This window comes from Poromitra crassiceps (genome assembly GCF_964638095.1).
Source record: "Poromitra crassiceps genome assembly, chromosome: 5".
NCBI classification, from domain to species: Eukaryota; Metazoa; Chordata; class Actinopteri; order Beryciformes; family Melamphaidae; genus Poromitra; species Poromitra crassiceps.
Window position 1 is genome coordinate 35671015 of NC_139642.1, and position 23049 is coordinate 35694063.

General features: G+C 44.7%; 1 protein-coding gene across 1 annotated transcript in view; it reads left to right on the plus strand.

Annotated features, from left to right (window-relative positions):
- The window catches only part of pak1 (p21 protein (Cdc42/Rac)-activated kinase 1), a 72299-nt gene continuing 49250 nt past the window's right edge, over nucleotides 1-23049 (plus strand). The window contains exons 1-2 of the mRNA XM_083637442.1: nucleotides 1-111; nucleotides 6412-6477. The gene's annotated coding sequence lies outside the window, so the exon portion shown is untranslated. The remainder of the gene's footprint in view (nucleotides 112-6411; nucleotides 6478-23049) is intronic.

Genomic DNA, 23049 nt, shown 5'->3' on the forward strand with positions numbered 1-23049 from the left:
AGAGAGCAGAGTTGGCTGGCTGGATCCATGAGACCGAGCGTCAGCCTGAGTCGGGAATTTATCACCCACCAACACCCCGGGACAGGATTCACATTTCCGACCGGACAAGCGGTGAGTGAGCCTCCACACTCTTTTTACAGTATCATGCTGTGTTTCTATCATCTATCCATCTATTCATTTCCAGAGCGGCCACGGGGGTTCCATTTTCAGGGCTGCTGCTCTAGTGCTCTCAGCTTGGCATGGTGCGTTGTAGGCTACTGGGGGAACTGGGTGGTGAAAGGGAGAGGGTTAGTGTAGGCTGGCTGGGGCACTATTCCCTGACTGACTGTGTGGTTTACCTCCAGATAGACATGCCGGACAGGCCCGGCTCCATATGGACAGTGGACACACAGCAGAGCTATAGCGACTACGACGGGTTTATTATGACTGGAGAGTGTGTTTATTATCTGACCAGTTTCCTCCCAGTTCACTAGTCTGCTTGGATAACAACAGGCGAATAGATAAAGCAGGAGGCCCGCTGTGATATGGGATGGAAATGATCTAATAACACTGAATAAGCTGAGTTTATCAATGAATGAATGAATGAATGAAATGTTTCAAATCCTGCCATCTACTAAATTTATATTGTTTTAGCTATTAAAGAGAAATACCTCTGGCATGATTCACACAGTTTGTGCCAAGCCCAAGCCTTCTGCTGTAGTCCAGTCAGTCAGTGAAGACATGACAAGACAGACAGACTGACTAGTTTGTGCTCTCTCCTTTCATTTAACAGCCTATAATCTATAAAAACAAAAAAAACTATTTAAGTTTATTCTGGGTTGAATATAAGCGCTAAGTAAATACAAGGATCAAGATTTTGTTCATCCTTTTAGGCTACAGTATGGACAGAGGGTGAACTCAGGGTAATATTGCTGTATGTTCCTATAGGGGCTTGTAATATGTCTGCAGCTCTCAGCACAGCAGTGAGTTTAAAGTGACCTTATCATGCCTGCTGGTTTTCCATCTCCTTATGACTTCACTATACCTAGCCTATAATATCCATATAGGAAGTTTTCTATAATAATCTATTCATTTGTATCATATATCCTGCAATTCATTACATCTCCTATTTCCTGCAGAATCCAGGTTATTCCCTTTGACACTTCAGTCAGTTTTTATGGACACGGACAAGTCGAGGAGATTTTTGGGGTGTGAACGGACTTGGTTGGTCAGACTGTGTGTGTGTGTGTGTGTGTGTGTGTGTGTGTGTGTGTGTGTGCGTGTGCGTGTGCGTGTGCGTGTGCGTGCGCGTGTGCGCGTGCGTGTGTGTGTGTCTGCTGTATCTTATTGATTAGACGCAGACAGACAGACAGAGTCTCTCCCAACTCTGACTTGGCATTTTCATCAGAGGCGAGCTGGCAGTGTGATTTCCCTTCAGGTTAGCCTCATGTCAAACAGCTGGAGAAATCAACCTGTTTCTCTGCCTCTGCCTGCCCGTTCAATAGCTCCCCGCCAATTTGGAATAATATTTTTCCTAGAAATACCCATCCGTCCCTAGCTGTCCCTACTGCAGGAATGAGTCCGGATAAGTAGCATTCTGGTTCGTCGGGGGAAACAAATCCAAACGAGGACCTTTTATGACTTTTGAAACGTAAATGTGTTTTTTTACGTGATTTTCAGAAAACAAACAAAATTTCAAAAGTCATAAAAGTGGTGCTTGTTTGTGAAGATTATCCTGCTGAACACAAACTTCTCAAATCACACACCTTATTTCATGCATTTAACCAAAATCCCCATACAAAAGTCCCACTGCCCTTTACACCTACGAACCAGCATGGTGGCGATTTGTGGCTAACGCCTCGTACACACCATGAAACGCTCGGCGGCATGCCTCCTGTGAAAGCCGCTTTGACGCTGCATCTTGATAGGCTGTCTTGCTCTATGTCCGTGTCTGATTGGTCCATTTCAACCTCGCGCCCCCTGCTGCTGGAACCGCCCAGCGCCTCTAATCTGCGACAGCGAAACGCTGGGCGGTTCCAGCAGCAGGGGGCGCGAGGTTGAAATGGACCAATCAGACACGGACATAGAGCAAGACAGCCTATCAAGATGCAGCGTCAAAGCGGCTTTCACAGGAGGCAAGCCGCCGAGCGTTTCATGGTGTGTACGAGGCGTTAGCCACAAATCGCCACCATCCTGGCTAAAACTGCTGCCTCGTTTAAAAGAAAAACCTCTGAAATTAGTGTAGCGTGTTACTAGGGTTGGACCAACTTTATAATCATGATGTCCAGGGTAAAAATCGACAATGGTCGATGAAATCGTTGTTGGGGGAGTGGGTTGCATGCGCGGCAACAGCAGTGGATTAACGGAGGAGTGGCCTACAGAGAGGAGGTGAGGGTCCTGGAACAACGGTGCCAGGACAACCACCTCTCTCTGAACGTCTCCAAGACCAAGGAGATCATTGTGGACTACAGGAGAGGGGGGGGCACACACCCCCCAATCACCATCAACGGCACAGTGGTGGAAAGGGTGAACAGCTTCAAGTACCTGGGAGTCAACATCCACCAGGACCTGACCTGGGCCGGCCACACCGCCACTGTTGTCAAAAAGGCCCAACAGCGAATACACGGACTCAGGCGCCTGAAGAAGTTTGGGCTAAGGAAAGAAATCCTCAGGGACTTCTACAGAGGCACCATTGAAAGCCTGCTGACTGGCTGCTTCACCGCCTGGTACGGGAACTGTACCACCATGGACCGCAGGGCGCTACGGAGGGTGAGGCGCGCGGCCCAGCACGTAACAGGAGACGAGTTGCCAGAACTGCACGAACTGTATAACCAGCGGTGCCTCAGGAGGTCCCTGAAGATCATCAAAGACACAAACCATCCCCACAACAGCTTGTTCTCCCGGCTACCCTCAGGGAGGAGATACAGGGTTCCAAAAACACGCACAAATCGCTTGAGGAACAGTTTCTTCCCGCAGGCCACGAGACTCCTAAATATGCACAAATAGTGCAGTAGTCGTACCGCAGTACCGTACTGCAGCTGCTACTATTACGGATGCCTAACGTTTAATTGTAAATTTAAGTGTATGTTTAATAAGGTGCCTAACGTTTAATTGTAAATTTAAGTGTATGTTTAATAAGGTACATGCTATTTGCACATGTATGTATAAAACGTCGAATTTGGAATGTCTGAACACGTCTAACGTATGCACATGACATGTGCACCTATGTGCAATGAATATGCCACTGTCGTATAAGCCACCGACTTGTCTTATTGCTTATAAGATGCCTATTTCTTATTGCCTTATTGCTGTCTTATTGCTTATTGATGCCTATTTCTTATTGCCTATTACTTATTGCTGTTGCCTATTTGTACTATGTCGTAAACGGAGTCCACTGCACAATAATTTCACACGTGGTACTTGTACCATGGAGTGACAATAAAAATCTTGAATCTTGAATCTTGAATCTGAATCTTGATGGTTGCTAGGCTAATATACCAGTTATACTATTTAATATTGCTGCTATTAGATTGTATAATACTGTACTTCTAAAGGTGTGGCTTTAACTGCAGAATTGTGTCTTTGAGAGTGAATAAAACTGTCTGAGAAAAAAGACAGCGCATGCGCATTGGTATTGGACATCAACCATTATTCAGCGCACAGATGAGCATGCACAATGGCGGAGCAAAACTTGGTCGCTAAAAACGGAACAACTTCGCCCATCTGGCAGTTCTTTGGATTTATCCCTAATGAAAAAAAAGGAGAACCGAGAGACACAACTGTAGTGGTGTGTAGGAAAGCGCTGCTTGCCTTTCCCCGCGGTGTGCCAGACATTTTTGCAATGTGCGCCGCACACGGCTCTTATACTAGACATCACGATGTTATGCTGGTGAGGGCTGAGACCATCGGCTGTGCCCCAGCCCTCTGTGTTACAGTGCCCTGCCCTCCATCCATAAACAGAGAGGGAAACTGTCATTTACTGGCTAATGCAGCCAGATCTCAATTAGACTCCAGTTAGCCCCACGCAACTGCCAGAAAGCCTTTCCACATCCAACACTTCCTGGACAGGCTGAGGTGACGGGGGAGTCGAACCCGGCGGTGGCCCGGTTGCCATGGCGACCTGGGTGTGGATAAGAGTGTTTTATGGGCCATGTGGAGCCTCAGGCCGCACAGTTGTCACTTTGACAGCCTGACAGCAGACAGAGAGAGAGGCGACGAAGAGTTAATGTCCTGTTTGCCTCATGTGGCTTTAGCTCAGAATAAAGAGGTGTGTGTGTGTGTGTGTGTGTGTGTGTGTGTGTGTGTGTGTGTGTGTGTGTGTGTGTGTGTGTGTGTGTGTGTGTGTGTGTGTGTGTCGCTCTCTCTCCTGGTCAGTGTCTGTCTCACCTGTCATCAGATTTATTTTTAACTCCTAGACAGGCAGACAACACTAACTAGAAACTGCAGTACACACATGCAAATGCACACAAGGCAGATGTAGTCATTTAGTTTCATTTTCAGTATTGCAATAAGATACAAATAAGGTTAGTGAATTCCACAGTTTCAGGGCTTTGCTACACACCTGACCTGTGTCCGTCTGTTGAAATAGAATAAGAGAAAGTAGAGAAGAAGGCAGACATGATGTGGTACAGAATACAGAATACAGATTCAGCCTAGGAGGAGGAGACACTAGACAACTTTCCAAATCCTCCCAGGTGATCTGCTCATGGGAGGGCTTCATACCTCCACTCGATTTGCTTTGGAGGTAATTGGGCTGGGCAACAAATGTATTGGGGAATATTATTTGTTTCAATGTACTTTGTATTTGTAATTCAGTGAGCCACAAGAATACACACACACACCCAACATAGTGAACTAAGAGTTGTGTGTGTGTGTGTGTGTGTGTGTGTGTGTGTGTGTGTGTGTGTGTGTGTGTGTGTGTGTGTGTGTGTGTGTGTGTGTGTGTGTGTGTGTGTGTGTGTGATAGTCTGGGATTTGGAAGGATGCATTGTAATCTCTACAGTACACTACACATGCATGATATGAGGAAAATCTGTCATGTGTGATAACATTGTTCAATACTGCGATGACGATATGACTTGCGATAATTAAATCGCTTGCACCTGTGTTTATTCTGCCTTTTCGACACAAAATGGCCCCCGTGAAAAGGGTCTATTGTTTTGAATGATTTGGCATCTTCTATTACTGTCAACACTGTCAACACCTGTATTGTTGTATTGTAATAATATGCCATAAAGGTTTATTGAAATTTTGGGGAGAGCAGATTTTATTTTTATTTATTTTTATTTTTTATTTTTTTTCTGGCCTGGCGGGCCCTCCAGGCCTGTAGAATGGTAGGGGAAACACTGATAGACAATAGCCTATGCCCGCAAGCATGGCTCTCTGTTAGCGACTCAAACTGAAACTACACACGTGTGTTTGGGCTTTGGCGGCAAAAGGTGCGCGCTGGATTTACAACACAAGACAGAACGATTGCATGCTGAGTGTGAATGCAGGGCATGTGTAAATAAATAAATACTTTTTATTTATTTATTGCGTTTCAGGCAGTCTTTGCGATGTGTTTATTGCACATATCGCCATGACACCCTTAAAGCCATGCATGCACACACACAGATGGTAACATGCAACCTGTAATAATTAGACTTCAGCAACAGTTTATTAAGCCATAATCTATAATGCTACTTCAGCATAACCTTATGGCTCCTGTGTGTGTGTGTGTGTCTTTGTGTGTGTGTTTGTGTGTGTGTGTGTGCGTGCCTGCATGTGTGTGGTCCCGTGGTTTCTCACAGTAAGGTGTGAATGCGTGGACAGCTGGAGGCTACAGGCTCACCTCCTGCTGTTTCTCCTCCCTTCCTTTACCGTTCATCTGTTCAGTGTCAAACACACACACACACACACAGACACACACACACACACACACACACACACACACACACACACACACACACGCAGTACAGTACACACAGTCGACAGATTGTTTGTATGTGATGGCATGTGCTCTCCATCTGTCAAGACAAAGAGAGAGAGAGAGAGAGAGAAAGATCTAAAACAAAACTTTCAAATTCCATTTGAAAGTATTTGATAGTTTGATCGAGGCCAGTGTAAGAATTTAGCCAGGATCAAGGGCAAAAAATGCCCCAAGAAATCTCAGAATGCCCCTAAAACCAAGGTCCAGGAGCAAAAATTGTCCCCAAGATCTTGATCATTTTCTTTTCATTCAAATCATTTAATTTCCATTTCCATCTCTAACACACACACTCAGCACCTGCAAGCTGGTTGACAGAAGAAGACAAAGAAGAACGCAAACAGCACTGTTGTTCACACTACACTTTAGCAGCATTATGTACTAATTAACAGCACTGTTGTTCACACTACACTTTAGCTGCATTATGTACTCATTACCTTCCCCCCCCTCTCTCTCTCTTCCTATAGGCTGAGAGTTGAATTCCCTTCTTCTGTCTTTCTGTGAGCAGAGCGACCCAGACAGGACATTAACAGGTGAGCTTGGTCAGTGTAATGCAGTGCAAAACAGCCCGCTAAACAGGTGTGGGTCCAGTGCCTTGCTCAGAGGCACCGCGGCAGGGAGTGACTAAAGAGAAGCTTTAACTTTGTGATTCTAGTTTTGAATATTGCAGAAGTGATATAAATTGTGACACATGTCAATTTGTTATTTTGCTGCGGTTTGTGAAAAAACAATTAGCGGAAGCCAAATGAGATGCTAATGCTAGATTGAGAGATTGCCTCCATTATGCAGCTTGATTTGTTGAGCATTGTTGCTGTGTGTGAAATGTGTTTTGTCCTCATGCAGACAGTTAATTGGCCCTAACGAACACAGAGCACAAACATGTTGGAAGGGATTTCTCTGTCTTGGTTTCCCTCCTTCCACCATCTGCTGCAGATCAGAACCTGACAGCTTTAGCAATGTTTGCTCTGGAAGAACCCAGCCTCTTCCTGGTAACAACAATCATGTTATTTACACGCGCTGTGAATTCACACTCAGCATGTGATCGTTTACTTTTGTCTTGTGTTGTAAATCCAGTGCACACCTTCCCTTGCAGCGGTGCCCTCCACCAGAGCCCAAACACGCTGTGTGTAGTTTCAGCTTGAGTCGCTAACAGAGAGCCATGCTTGTGGGCATCATATTCAATGTTTGGGGTCTATGTTAGCAGTATTAAAGCAGAAAGACATAGGAACTGTATAGCTAATATGCATACTTCAATATTTGTTGGTTTATCGCAAGCCACCGCAATATTGAGCAATGTTATCGCACATCGCCGATTTTCCTGGTTTCGCACGAGATCATGAGTTCACGATCACACGTGTGATAGACGTGATAGACAGATGGTTCATCCAATGACCTGCCAGGGATGTTTTGAAAGTGCCTGCCCTTTGAAACGGTTTCCCAAGTGACTTGTTCCCAGATGGCTATGTGAAAACAAACCATCTGGCAGCATCAGGTTAGGTCTGCCTGGTTTGTGGTGTAAAAAGCCATCCATCAGATTGAAGGTGTTTTTCTTCCTGGTTTTACTTCCGCGATGTGCAGCCCAAGGTCATGCGACATGTCTGCTTGTGTTCACGGGCACCCCTTGGCCCAGAGTTATGGTGGCCAGAGCCATAGAGAGAGAGGGAGCTCCAGAAAACGGAAATTGTTTTTGACTTTGAGTGATACGCAGAAAACTCCCCATGTAAGTGGATGGGAAAAACTGTTTCTGGGCTGCAGGGCGTCACGTGACTTGCAATGCCCAGATTGGCCACCATGTTCAATTTGCTTGAAGGCTGAACCCTAACGCTGGGGCCTTGGTACTAACCTGTGACTGTCTGTGTAGATTCATTTCAGGTTCCAGGTAGTAAGACGTTAAAATTGAAGTTAAAATTGAAGATTTTAACAATTTTTTTTAGTCCGGTGTATTTTGTTGATATTTTTTGCTATTAACGACATCGGCTCTGCTGTTTCGTACTGTACAAAGTAAACTAATGGGGAAAAAAAGGGTTGTCTTTTTGCCTTTATTTTATTATATGATGATCACAGAAAGTTCTCCGTGACGTTGAGGCCGAGTAAAAACACTGAAGATGCATTTGGGAAAATTGGAAAACTACATGGGCATCAATGCAAAGACGGTTTATTCTTCCCACGCTGACTTCCAATTCTGATGTTTCATCCAAGCTACTGAGAAGACTTCATCAGGCATCATTGTTCCCTGTGTGGTTACTGCAGCAGCCAGAGGCTTTGGGTTAACTGGATATGGTGTAGGACAAGTCTCACCTGCTTCAGATCATCTGTCATCATCAGAGCGTGACTCTGAAGATGGAGGAGACCTGGAGCATCAGAGGAACCAGGCTGCTTCAGCTTTATGGAGGCCAGCCATAATGATTCTGCCTTTCAGAATGCAGCCTGCATTATTTATGCCATTGTGGAGTCTGACAGCTGGTAGACAGACCCCCCGCCCTCCCCCAGGAGTGTGAGTGTGCACTGTATGACAGACCCCCCCCCCCCCCAGGTGTGTGAGTGTGCACTGTATGACAGACCCCCCCCCCCCCCAGGTGTGTGAGTGTCCTCTCTATGCTATTTTCTTGGGAATATACAGTAGATCTTGAGTATTCATTCCCCGAGGGGGCTGCAGGGGGTCCCCAGCAGATTGGAACAGTTAGATCTCTACTAGTCCATCTATAAGACGTCAGCACAATTAGCAAGATCATATAAACTATTCATTTCTTTTCAATATGTAGTGTTGTATTCAGTATAGTTTTCTGCTATCTTTTGCCTTAAACAGCAGTATTTCAGGAGAGTGTGTGTGTATCTCTGTGTGTGTGTGTGTGTGCGCGCGCGCGCGTGTGCTTAATAGATATCATATGAGAAGTGAGTACTTGTGCGGTGAGATCACTGACCTCGACGCCTACTACAGTTTACTTTGGACTTATCGTGAACCTGTGCATGTGTGTGTGTGCATTTCTGCTCATACTGAAAGCCTTTTATTGTTAAATTGATAAGGTTATATTTGCAGTTTTTTTATAATGTGTGTGTGTGTGTGTGTGTGTGTGTGTGTGTGTGCATTTAAGTGTGTGTTTCCATTTGTGTGTTTGAAAACTGAATGTTGTAGCTCATTATGAGGTAATGTGTGTGTGTGTGTGTGTGTGTGTGTGTGTGTGTGTGTGTGTGTGTGTGTGTGTGTGTGTGTGTGTGTGTGTGTGTGTGTGTGTAATACCTCAGAGACAGGTGTAGCGCTGGTTACAGGTGTGTGTAATGTGAAGCTGACAGTGTATGTGTGTGTGTGTGTGTGTGTGTGTGTGTGTGTGTGTGTGTCGTCTTGTCTCCAGGGCTGGGCTGGGCTGGGCTGAGGTCCGCCCAGCCTTCTGAGATTCACGTTACACACACACATACACACACACACACACACACACACACATACACACGCACACACCGTCAGCTTCACATGCTCACGATCACACACACACATCAGTATGAGTGTGGTTCTCTTGTAGACTTCAGTGTATTTTGCGTTTTTACTGTAGTTTGCTTCAGGGCCCTTTGTCAGGACCATAGACAACTGGTTTGTGGACTCATGTTCTGAAGGGGGGGAGGGGGGAGGGGGGGGGCAGTAACCTCTAAAGCTAAGTGGGCAGCAGATGTGGTTTCTCAACTGAAGTAGGCTCGTTCAGATCAGTTATGGCATCGTATCATATCGTATTGTATCGTATTGTATCGTATGATACTTTATGTTTGATTGCCACTTGCCAGAGATTTCTCAACGCAATGCATTGTGAGAAAAGCAGTACATTTAGGCAGATGTTTGTAGGCTGAAATGGCCAACTTCTTTCAACCAGTCAGTGTTGAGTTGAGAAGATTATTTTTATGGTCTTACTTCAAAAAAGTTTAAAACCACTGAGAAAGAGAAAAAGAATAGAAATTGAGAGAGAGAGAGAGACTCAAGTGAATGAGAGAAGAGGGGGGAGGGAGGGAGTACAGAGAGAAAGGGGGGGTTCCAGTGAATAAAGGTTGGTTCAATTCCACTGGACTGGTATTGTTCCTCCTCTTTGCTTTCTTCTGTTCTATACTTTGATCCCTCACTCTTTCCCCCTTTTACCATCAGCTGCCCCTTTCCTCTCTCTCTCCCTTCCCCTCCCTCTTTCTCTCCACCCTCTCTCCCCCCTCTGTCGCTCTCTCGCTCTCTCCACCCAATCTCCCCCTCCCTCTTTCTCTCTCTCTCCACCCTCTCTCCCCCCTCCCTCACCCCCCCCACTCTTACTCTCTCTCTCCACCCTCCCTCTTTCTCTCTCTCTCCACCCTCTCTCACTCTTCCCCCTCCCTCTTTCTCTCTCTCTCCACCCTCTCTCACTCTCTCCCCCTCTCTCTTTCTCTCTCTCCACCCTCTCTCCCCCCTCCCTCACTCTCCCCCCTCCCTCTTTCTCTCTCTCTCCACCCTCTCTCACTCTCTCCCCCTCCCTCTTTCTCTCTATCCACCCTCTCTCCCCCCTCCCTCACTCTCTCACTCTCTGATCATTTGAATCACAAAGGTCGGACAGATTAATCTTACCCCCTCCTTTATTCTTCCTTTCATTTTCCTTTCTCTCTATCCCACGTGTGTGTGTACACACACACACACACACACACACACACACACACACACACACACACACACACACACACACACACACAATAAATAGCTGTAAATAGACAACTTTCCAGGCAGATTAAACATAATGAGGGCTGATGAGGAGGGGGGGCAGACAGACAGACAGACAGACAGGCAGACAGAGAGACAGGCAGACAGGCAGACAGACAGACAGACAGACAGGCAGAGAGTTGAAGTCAGAGTTGGGTTGAAACATGCATTTCCTGATGGAGAAAGACAGAAAGAAGTCAATCAAAATAAGGGGGTAGAGAGATAGAGCAAAAGGTAGTTGGACAGAAACTCATCTGTCAGCTCATCTCTTCTTCCAGCTCGTTACCAGAGGTGGCATCAAGTCATTGTTTTGCAAGTCACAAGTCAAGCCAGGCAAGTCCCCAGTCAAGTCCCAAGTCCTAAAGTTTGAGTTTTGAGTCCTAAACGAGTCATAATCTGAATCTGAATCTAAATTCACACAAATCATGAATGCTTTTTAAAATTTGTATTTATTTGTTAAAACAAGTTTGACTAACAAGTACGACTGAACTTAATCAAAAAAGTGGTGCTGACATTGCAATTTCATAGCACTTTCATATACAGTAAGTGGGTTATGGCTATGCAATCCATGCATACCTCTTCAGGCAGTAATGGAGGAAACATCAATATCACATTCAGTGACGTTAGTTCTTCCTGGTTCTCTCCTGCAATGTGACTGGATGCTCTAAGGTTCTCTCCTGCGAATTGATTGGATGGTGTCGGGTTCTCTCCTGCAACGTGATTGGATGCTGTCAGATTGGTTAAAACAAAGTGGGTCTGGGAAATGAAGCGTTAACGTGCTAGGAATGAATAGCATCAAACTGCTCTAAATGGGTGATATCATACAGCGCCACGCTCAAGGGGCTTTCCTGAAGGCCACGTCGCTGTGGAAATATGTGTGTATTGGATTAATCAGATGAGATGAGAGATCAGAAGTTGATGTTGAAAATGAGCAGAACGTTTTGTACGAGCCGAGTCTGACTGGAGTCCAAGTCATGTAACTAGAGTCCAAGTCATGTGACTTAGGGCTGCACGATATTGGAAAAAACTGACATTGCAATATTTTTTTATTCTGCGATATATATTGCGATATGAAAAAAAACAGGAATTTTCACCAAAAGTCTTGAATAGGTCTATCAAGCCTTGCCTGTTTAAGAAGATGGCCTAGTGGGTAACGTGCACGGTTGACGTAGTAGGAAGTGAGTGTGTTTTTAGCCACAGACAGGGTGAGTTGCAGGATCCTAAGTGAGTAAAGGTACTATAGTTAGTAGGAAAAGAGCTTAGAACGTCACAGAGAGGGCGTGCATTACTGTATGTTATGAGTTAATTTACCTTACTTGACATTGCATGCTCTGCGATGTGACTATTGCGCATGTGCACATTGCGATGACGATGCTGAAACGATATATATATATATATATATATATATTTTTTTTTTTTTTTTTTTTTTACTTTATTTGGTGATAAAAACAGGACATAAGACAACATATCACCGAGGATAAAAACACAATAAAGCCCGAAGGCTTATTTCCATTGTGGTCCCCATGGAGACAAGACAGACAACGTAAATACGTGTAACAAAAAAGTGCAAGTGGGAACATAATTTAAAACTAATACAACTCCATTAGAAGATAAATTACTAACTCAGTTTATAATTTACCAAAAAATAAAAAAATAAAAACTAGAACTAAACATATCAATCAATAAAATAAAAGACCAGCTATACCATAAATAAATAACCAATTCAAGAACTAAAAAGACAGGATAAAACGGTTTAAAGTGCGGATGTTTGTAACCATTTTTTTAAGCCTTTCTTAAAAGTGCAGATAGACTCACTCAGTTTCAAGCACGAAGGTAACATGTTCCATTGAGTCGCTGCATTATATTTGAACGAGTTCCTCCCCATCAGGGTCCTAAATCTGATAGGGATGAAATCAGTGGAACTGCCTCTCGTAGAATACTGGTGACGCTCACTCACACAAGAAAAGTAGCTTTTAAGATACATAGGAACAAAATTCTTAACAATCTTAAAAGTGAACAGCAGCTTGATGTATAAAGTGCGCTTCTCAACTGTCAGCCAATTAAGACTGTCAAAGTGAGCTTGGTCCAGGTGGGTACGTGGATGGACCTTAAGAATGACTCGAATCAACTTGTTTTGAGCAGTTTGTAATTTGTTTTTGAGTTTCTGAGAGAGACCAGTATACCAGCAGATGGCAGCATAGTCAAAATGACTCTGAACAAGTGCAGAAGCCAGAGAGTGAAGGACTGGACTGGTGAGAAAGGCAGCTTTCCTGGCCAGGAACCTGACATGCATGTTAATTTTGCCAAGGACTTTCAGAGCCATATACTCACCTGATAGGTATTTGTCTAAAATGCAGCCAAGGTAGCTTACCTTATCCTTGGCATCAATTTGAATGTCACCAATCTTGATGACGAGACCTGGCGATTTAGACAATTTAATTTTAGAGCCGAATACAATGGCCTCTGTCTTACCTAAGTGAAGAGACAATCTGTTGTCGGACAGCCAGTCGCAAACACTCTCTAGCTCTGCACTTAAAGCTTTCTCCACAGCAGATTTCTCCTGGTGCGACACCATTAAAACAGAGTCATCAGCATAAAGAAACAAATTACAGGCAGGAGAGGTCGCCGCTCTAAAATCATTAATATATAAAAGAAAAAGCAGGGGTCCGAGGATACTCCCCTGCGGCACCCCCCACCCCATTTCTTGAACTTCAGAAAGCGTTCCGTCAATGTCCACCCTCTGAAGACGGTGGGTAAGATATGATTCGATCCAACGTAATGCTAAAACACTAAAACCCATAGCTCTGAGTTTAAGAATTAAAATGCCGTGGTCTACAGTATCGAACGCTTTTTGAAGATCAAGCAACACTAGACCACAAAACTTGCCTGCATCAACTTCCCTCCTAATTAAATCAGTGAGGTACATCAGGCATGTTTCAGTAGAATGGGATTTCCTGAAACCTGACTGCCACTCATATAAAATCTGTTTCTCTGTAATAAAGTCATTGATTTGTTGTAACACTAGATTTTCCAAGACTTTAGACAGAGAACATAAAATCGATACAGGCCTGTAGTTGTTTGGGTCCCTTTTACACCCTTTTTTAAAAAGAGGAATCACTCTGGCTTTTTTAAACCCCACTGGCACAGTTCCCGACGTGATGGATAGGTTCATGATGTGGGTGATGAAGGGAGTTATCACCTCCGCAGCATCATTAAGGAACCTAGCCGGCATCAGATCGAGACCTGTGCCTTTCGTAGGCTTCAAATTTTTCAGTTGTTTACATACCTCAGCTTCAGAAACTCTGGAGAATGCCAACGAGCCTGGTTCAATGCCCAGCTGCCCATAGAAACCAGTCAGATGTTTCTCACCATAGGCCCCTGAAGGTAATGGAAGCTTGTCAACTAGCTGTCTAGCAACAGAGGAGAAGTGGATGTTAAGATGTTCAGCTACTTCCTTTTTATTGGAAGTTATTTGACCATTCACTTCTAGGCTGATGTTACTGCCACTGGTTTTAGTTTTGGTGCTGTAACCGATTTCTTTTAGGCATTTCCAGAGCTTCTTTGGCTCCTTCCTGTGCTCCAATATTTTCTCACTAAAGTAATTTTTTTTAGCCTTGGTGACCATTTGTTTGACCTCATTTCTCTGTTTTTTAAACTGTAAAAAACTGTTGAGGTCCTTCTTAGTTTTATGTTCTAAAAGACAGGCATCTCTCTTTTTGATGGCCTCTAGAATATTTTCATCAACCCATTTCTCAGTTCTTTGTTTAATCCTAACAGTTTTTATAGGTGCTAGGATATCTAGAGTCTGCAGAAAAGCAGCATTAAAAGCAGTAAGTGCTTCATCCACATCTTGACAGCAGAGAACCTCACGTAGATCCTGATTACATGAAAGCTTACCAACAAATACATCCTTATTGTAGTTCCTTAGGCTTCTTAATTTAACCGAGTTGTGTTTACGAAAAATAGGTTTCTTTATCTTCCTCGAGAGAAAGATGATGTCATGGTCACTAATGCTACTTCTAACAACCCCACTGTTGACGATACGCTCATGGTCAGTGACCAAAATCAAATCAATAATAGTAGCCGAGTTGCTGGTAATTCGTGTGGGGCTCTGTATCAGCTGTTTCAGATTGGCCGCTCTACAAAAGCTATCAAAAGCCCCATATAAAGTAGAAGTATTTTTAAGCATGTCTGTGTTTAGGTCGCCAGTAATGATGGATTCTGCATTTGTGATAAAATCCACACATTTACCTTCCAAGATCTCATAAAAGTTTGATTGAGTAGGGGGTCGGTACAAACCACCAAATAGAATTGGTTTACTTTTCGGAAGAACAATATCAAACCATACAGCTTCTATTTCAGTATGTTCAATGTCATCTCTAATATTAAAATCTAAGCTAGTTCTAATATAAGCACATACACCACCTCCATGTCGGTTCCTATCATTTCTAATTAATGAAAAACTGTCCAGTTCAATTTCAGTGTCCGTTACTGAACTGTCCAAAAAGGTCTCGGAGAAAAATAAAATATCAGGTTTAGATTCCAGAGCTAATAAACGAATTTCAGTAATTTTAGCGACTAGGCTTCTCACATTAAGATATAACACATGTAAACCCTTTGATGAAAACATGTTGTTGAGTCTCACCTCCGGATTTGTTAAACTATCACTGTCATTGTTCACAACTGGTGGTCCTGCGGTGTCAGCAACGCTAGCATTAGCTATGGAGCCAATGCTAGTTGCAAGGCCAGCTCCAGCCGGCGTTGGGCTAATGCTAGCTGCCAGGCTAGCACCAGCCCTCATCAGCGGTGTTGCAGGGGGGGTCTCCTCAGCTGCGGGGCTAACGTTGGGCCCAGCAACGTTAGCATTAGCAGCGATAGCTGAAGAGTCGAAGCTAGCTGTAAGGCCAGCTCCAGCCGGCGTTGGGCTAATGCTAGCTGCCAGGCTAGCACCAACCATTATCAGCGGTGTTGCAGGGGGCTCCTCAGCTGCGGGGCTAACGTTGGGCCCAGCAACGTTAGCATTAGCAGCGGTAGCTGAAGAGCCGAGGCTAGCTGCAAGGCCAGCTCCAGCCGGCGGTGATGCAGGGGTCTCCTCAGCTGCTGGGCTAACGTTGGGCTCAGCAACGCTAGCCGTAGGCACGGACCCACTGGGAGCCCGCCTCGTACGCCGGAGATGCCACGATGTTGTAGGGATCTCATCAGACGCTGGTTTAACGTTGGCCGTAGGCACGGGCCCACTGGGAGCCCGCTTCATGCTCCGGAGATGCCGCGATGTTGTAGGGATCTCATCAGACGCTGGGTTAACGTTGGCCATAGGCACGGACCCGCTGGGAGCCCGCTTCATGCTCCGGAGATGCCGCGATGTTGTAGGGATCTCATCAGACGCTGGGTTAACGTTGGCCGTAGGCACGGACCCGCTGGGAGCCCGCTTCATGCGCCGGGGACGCTGCGATGATGTTGGGATCTCAACAGACGCTGCTAGGCTATTGCCAGCCGCTAGCCGCTGATCAGTAGCTGCAGCGCCGCGTACCTCCGGCACAAGGGGGGCCACAGCAACTCCAGGGCCGGGACACGGGTGTACATCACCGGACAGAAGCAGGCAAATGGAGATTACATCATAAGCATCGACAGCTCTCCTGCCGTTCGTGATGTTGGGCGAGGGAGGACGCCAAGAACGCCTCAGAAGACCCTCAATAGCAGCAGTTCCAAAGCCAGGATGCTTATTTAGCAGAAAATCATCGAGAATATAAAAGTTAGGGAAGTTGGCCATCTGTTCCCCAACAACCAGTTCATCAACAGCTACAGTTTTCTGCCTTAAAAAGATCGATAATACCGTACAAAACACATAAAAGCAGCGAGCTGTGCCCGACGCTGCTGCTACAGCCGCCATTGATATGTATCAAACATGTGTGTAATTGTGCAGCCCTAATGTGACTAGAGTCCAAGTCATGTGACTAGAGTCCAAGTCATGTGTCCACACCTCGTTACCTTCCGCCCCCCCCGAATCACATCCCGTGTCGTCGTGTTGTATGTAACGTTACACACAATCACAGTGTTTACAGGTGGCATTACTTTCTCCTTTCTGTTCACTGCGCCCGCTTTATATTTGCAAAAGATGCCGTTCTCGTCTGTCTTTGTCCTCTCTTTGCCGACCCAGAGATGATCATGACTGCCTCATCTATAGTTATTACGCCCTCTGGCGGGTTCATTGAAATATGCTTTGAAAATACACCATTTTACTGACAGCTAGAATGTAATATGAGACTACACGTGGTTTGATAGTGGATCGAGTCAATTTCACGCGTTCACGCAACTCCTTAACGAGCAAGTAATCGATCTTCGATGAATTGTTTGCATCCCTATGTCGAAATACGTTGAATCACTCAAGCTTTATCAAGATGAAAATGTGACACAAAGAAAAAGAAAAACAGGCTCTCTGTAAGACGAGACAGAGTGTGACCTGTGGGAGGGGAGGTGAAGGAGACACTTGCAGTTCCAGTGAGAGAGAGAGAGAGAGAGAGAGAGAGAGAGAGAGAGAGAGAGAGAGAGAGAGAGAGAGAGAGAGAGAGAGAGAGAGAGAGAGAGAGAGAGAGAGAGAGAGAGAGAGAGAGAGAGAGAGAGAGAGAGAGAGAGAGAGAGAATGCAAAGTCTGTGAAAGAAGGAAAAACAAGTGATGTGCAGACTGTCGAAAATGATTGTGTGTTGTAGGAGAGCTGGGTGGCACAGAGAGAGAGAGGGAGAGAGAGTGTGTGTGTGGAAAAGAAGGGAGGGGGGATGAAAATAACTCTGCTGGATGTAGATTTAGGTGAATTCCTGTGATGTCACCTCTCGGCACCCAGGAGATACACACACACACACACACACATGTGCATGCACGTGTGCGCACACATGCACACTGATATATACACAGAAAGCGCATGGTTGTAAACATGGGTACAACCTCGAGCCTACAGTATAATGATTTTAACACACACACACACACACACACACACACACACACACACACACACACACACACACACACACACACACACACACACACACATTTGTATTGAACAGACTGTAAGAGCCTCCTTCCTCAGGGCTGCATCAATTGGACACTACTGCTGATTTATCTCCACTGCAGTGTGTGTGTGTGTGTATTTTCTAGGGTCCTTGAATCCTTGAGTCCTTGAAAGAGGATGGATTTGAGATAAAACACCTTTAAATTTCATCACTCAAACACATTTTAACAATGTCTATTGTCTACATTGGTCATCTTTAATCATGAATATAAACAGAATTCCTATAATATCGTTACTGAGACGAAGGCAGGAGGGCTTTTGAAAAAGAAATGACACACGTGTGTGTGTGTGTGTGTGTGTGTGTGTGTTAGCTCTTTATTGGATTGCAAAGTGTGTCTGTGTGTTGTAGTTTATCACATGGGAGTAACGCCTTAACGATTGTGTTTGTGTGTGTACTTGATCTTTATTGGGTTTTGTGCTTCCTGCGTCACTACATGTATGTGTGTCATACATTAAAAATGGCTTCAGATACAGGAGTTAAAGATGCAATACACACACACACACACACACAAAATACAGTTTAACAGTCGCATCTTTGGTCAAGCTGAACACTGAGCTGTCACTGTCCATTAGTGATGACATCATCACGCACACAAACACACCCCTCCTCCCCTGTTCTTTTTTTTTATATCCTTCCTCCTTTACTCTTCTCTGTAGGTTATAATTTAATTTTACGACGGTGTAAATTGAAGTGAAAGGAGAATTTCCCTGTGCGGTCATTAAAGTATTTATATTCTTGGTATTTGTGTGCAGCATTAGCTTCTCTAAATAGGATGGGACCACACTCTAATGTCTTCATTACGACTCGGTCCATAAACCAGACGAGTAGCACCAGATCCTGTTTGTTTGGAGAGGACGTCTCCTGCTTTAGCAGAGAGAGAAGCTGTTTCCAGCCAGCTGTTTTGTTTTTATGAATCATCATGCAATCCAATTAGACAAGCGAGCAAAATCTGATAAAGACATCCTCAGTATAGACGATTTTCACCAGAGCGCAACCCCACAGCACTTCCTTTTTCTCAGCATTCGGCAAACTGCAGAAATATTCACTCGACATTCGTTACTTTTGTTTTCGCTGCTCAGCTGTATAGACGGTTTTCACAGAATGGTCAGTCCTGCACTTGAATGTTTTTTTTCTTTTATATCCATAGCAAACACTGCAACAGGAAGTGAGCGGGGGTTCAATTTAGAATGTTTTTGTTGTCAAGTTAAAACCGTCTATAGACCTTATTCGATTGACGTCACTCACGTACGGGCACGCCCACCGCCGCCATGTTCTCGACATAACGCAGCAGCTCTTAAGTGACAGCCTATGTAAGAGCAGCGTTTATAGGAAGCTAGCCGCCATTAGCGTTACCTGTATCGTTCCAATTGTGTTCGGATGGTGACCTGCGTTACACACGGCTGTAGTAATGACAGCAATAATGTCCCTGTGGTTTGTTTCTATCTCTACCGTCCACAGACGTGAAGGGAGCGAGACTGAAGATACATCAGCAGCACAGGAGATGTGTGGATAGTTGGGAGAGACAGGTGAAACTTTCTGACAGCTCCTCACAGCAAAGTCTGTTCACCTCGTTTTTTCTTTTGTTTATTATTACAGGCATTAACGGCAGCATACAAACAACAACTCTGGGGTTTTTATTGCTGTCATAACTATCGCTATTTTGTAATGGAACAGAAACGACAATAAGGCCGTTACTCTAGTTGTCAGCTACAGTACGGTATGTCAACAATATGGCGCTGTCCGGGGTTAGCGAATAAGGTCTATATCGCAGAAATGTTTTTACGCTCGCTTGAAGCAGAAAGTGTTTTTGTCAGTAAAAGTAATGCGTTACTGTAATCACATTACTTAGTCCTGTAACAGAGTAAAGTGAGGCTGTGCTGTTCCAATGTCAGATTCCCCCTCGCCTGCCTTGACGTCATGTCAGAATGACAGTAGAGCGAACATGAGCCATCCAGCAAAGTGGTGAAGATGCATCTGAAAGCTTTAGAAAAAGCCCGTGGAAAGATTTTGTGAAGAATATTTTTCGTCCAAACACTTTAATTGCAGGTCTAAATGTTGAACTTTCCATTAGTGTCAACATTAGTCCAATTTTGACCGAACTTGGAGAGATGATGATGCATCTTGCTCCTGATTGGCCGTGAGTGCTTCCCTTACTGCTTGTTCTGCTGTTGCGATGTGATTGAGAGCCTCATATATATATATATATATATATATATATATATATATATATATATATCCTACATGACGGACATGTGATGTGTGTCATATAGCCTACATCATTGGTTCCTGCTCCTTTTTTTTCTTATTGTTTTTACAGTTTTCACTACACATGACACTGAGAAGTAGACTTGGGCAGATTTTCGGAAATATATCTGGGAAATATCACGATTTTGAAAATCTCCTTTCAGATGCTGTAGCGAGCTCAGGTATCATATGAAACTAGAAGACCTAAGGCATCGATTGGTACCAACCCTGTCATGCTAGCTTGTCAGGAAGGTGGCTAAATAACGCTCCAAATTTTGGATACATTTTGGCGAGGGGAAAAAACATTTTCAAAGGGGTCCTCTTTTTCACAGCCTTATGTTGGTGTGTGTGTTTGTGTGTGTGTGTGTGTGTGTGTGTGTGTGTGTGTGTGTTCGTTCGAACCAGTAGCCGTATTGTCCTTTCTGATACTATTGCACGGTTAAATACAATATATTTTATCTGGAAAAAACTGCTGGGATCCACAGTGGAAGTGGTCCCTGTGAAACTTGGTTGAGTACATACATAGTGCTACTTGGTCTGAAAAGTTTGGGAACCCCTGGCCTACATGATGGACATGTGAATGTGTTGGAGAACTGCTGTGGAGGGAGAGACACAGAGACTGTCCAAATGACCTCAGTGGGTAGTGTAACAAATTGATTATGTATGTTTTTTTACCCATCGCACATCTCCTCGAGCACGCAGCAGCGTGCACACGTGTGCACACACACACACACACACACACACACACACACACACACACACACACACAACCTGCTCCGTTCAGCCATCTGTCCAGCCCCGCCTCAGCATATTGGCCCGAGGGAAGCTGAGGCCACGTGTGTGTGTGTGTGTGTGTGTGTGTGTGTGTGTGTGTGTGTGTGTGTGTGTGTGTGTGTGTGTGTGTGTGTGTGTGTGTGTGTGTGTGTGTTCAATCACACCCAGTATATGTGATGAAGTGTTACTGTGATGATGTTTTCATCCACTTTTACACTACATGTTGACACTTCTTCAAAGCCTCCACTCATTGTTTCAGTTGTAATAAAGGTTATTGTGTTCTGTGTGTCTGGATATGATATGAGGAAGATGAGGAGAGGTTCTAATAAAGTTTATTGTGTTCTGTGTGTCTGGATATGAGGAAGATGTTCTGTGTTCTGTGTGTCTGGATATGAGGAAGATGAGGAGAGGTTGGTAGGTTGGTAGGTTGGTAGGTTGGGCGGTTGGGCGGTGGCGGAGGATGTCTTGGGCCGATTTTCGATAATATTGTGATATTTGCTACGATATTTTTTCATTCATCCATTTTAATTTAAAATGTTCAAAATGAACTAAAGTTGTCAATAGGATCTTGAGAAACAACAGTTTTGACGTTATGTCAAAGATGTCTATGTACATTGTTGCAGACATCTACTTTCATGTTCCCGCTTCTACCTCAAGAGGCGCTAGTGAGTCACTGTATCTTCGAGTCTGCCCTCAGTCCAGGAAGAAGTAGAGTTGGAGAGTGAGGTGCGTTCCAATCCAATCGGCAAGTAGTTCCCAGCGAAGTGGATTGCACAGGGTATTCAGCCATATTACTTAACATGGTTGAATACCCTGTGCAGTCCACTTCGCTGGGAACTACTACTAGCCGATCAGAACGCACCCTCAACTCCTAAAGTGGACGTTTTTGGATTAATCAAGTACCCAATGGACTTGAATAAGCTTGAATAATCCACTACCTATCAATCACACTGCGTATAATATATTTCTATTATCTCTCAGTCATTTACTATAGGATAGCTGCTGCGTGCACGTAAGCGGCGGCATGGTCTGGGGGAGAAACGCGAAACCGAAAGTAAACACATGGAAAGACACGCTACCATGTGCATTCGAAATATGCGTCTCAATCGGGGGTTTTACAGTACTGCAGTGCAGTTTGTGACACACGAGAAATGACCACAAAGGAGGCGCGCTGCTGACGTTTGATTCTTGTGTGTATTGACTGCTGATTGACAGGTAGGCTATTGACAGAGAGACGGGTGTCATAATCGTACAGTCTGCACACATTAAACCTGATGTTGTACCCAAGTTTATTAGACCCATGTCTCACAGTGTGGCCTGCAATAAACTTATAAGATTGCTAAAAGCTTACAGTCTGTAGGCGGCTTAACTTGTGCACCAACCACACCAAGTCAATTTCCTTGTATGTGTTCTGTTCTGTTCTATTCTATTCTATTCTATTCTATTTTCCTGTGATGAGCGAAGAGAAAGCGGATTCAGGCGTGACGGCCCTTGAGGCTGCGTTCCCAGTTCACACCCAGCATGTTCTGAGCAGTTTGTTTGAATGAGGCCAGTCAAACTGGCTTTAGTCCCACAGATTGTCCAGATTATATTCTCACTCCTAACGGACCACACTGATACGCAACAGAGTTCAAATAACGTGCTCAGAACATGCTGGGTGTGAACGCAGCCTTAATGTTGGAGCCAGACAGAGAATGAGAAGAGCCAGGGCTGCATGTGTGTGTAAAATGATGATTATCATTGATAATTGTCATCAGAATATCCAACAAAAACATTTCTTCTTCTTATTCCCTGTAGACTAAGTGCAGCATAGAGCTGAACTACACTACGCCAGCAGGCTGCAGGCAGTCTCCCTCAATGAACCTGCTGCGCGTCAGGATTATTAGTCTTGATGATTCAACTACAGCTGAGCCAAACATACTGTGGGAACTCAAATCTCAAAATGTTCTTATCTGTGGACTGCCCACATGATTTGACGGTTTGTGTGTGTGTGTGTGTGTTTTGGTTTGTGTGTTCACACCCCCTACTAAGGTACAGTCTGTTACTCTTAGATATTGGTCACGATCTCTTTCTCTTGCTTCTCTCTCCTCTCTCCATCTCTCTCTTTCCCTCTGTTACACACACACACACACACCCTCCCTCCCTCCCTCCCTCCATCTCTCTCTCCCTCCCCTCTCTCTCTCTCTCTCTCTCTCTCTCTCTGCCTCTCTCTATGTCTCTCGCCCTGTCCCGATCCAGGCTTGGCTTGCTCTTCATTCATGCAGAAAAAACACCATCCCCCTCTCATGTCCTCTCCTCCTCTCTTCTCCTCCTCTAACATTAATTT